We start from the raw sequence: 605 nt of genomic DNA on the forward strand, positions 1-605 counted from the left end.
CCCTTTTGGTTTTCTCACTTTAGGTCTTTGCTCTGTCTAAGTCATTAAGGTCAACTCTAATTTGAGGAGGCAGCTCTTCCCCATTCATATTTTGAGTGCTTTCAAACCTGAAGAACTCATCTTCTGGCACTGTATCAGACAATTTTCTGTCACTCTTCATGAGGTTTTCAGTGGCTAACCATTCAGACGTGGTCTGCCCCTCTTCCTTGTCTATCTTAGTCTGGAAGCTCCACTGACACCTGCTTACTATGGGTGACCCTGCTGATATCTAAATACTGATGGTATAACTTCCAGAATCACAGGAACACACATGCCACTACAGTATGACAAACTGACAGATGAAAAGTGAGATTAAATAGTCCTGCTTATATTACATCTTTTAAATATGTTGTATGTGATTGTACTTTAATTCATTATTATTTTAATGTTCATAGTTCCCGTAAATATTTACAGCCTCAGAAACCCTGTACAGGGTAGCTATGAGTCAGAACCGACTCTACGGCACATAACCACCAGTGTCTTAATGTTTTAAAATTGGGAAAGGTGTGAGACAGGGTTGTATTCTTTCACCATACTTATTCAACCTGTATGCTGAGCAAATAATA

The sequence above is a fragment of the Chrysochloris asiatica genome, unplaced genomic scaffold (genome assembly GCF_000296735.1).
Source record: "Chrysochloris asiatica unplaced genomic scaffold, ChrAsi1.0 scaffold00200, whole genome shotgun sequence".
Lineage (NCBI taxonomy): Eukaryota > Metazoa > Chordata > Mammalia > Afrosoricida > Chrysochloridae > Chrysochloris > Chrysochloris asiatica.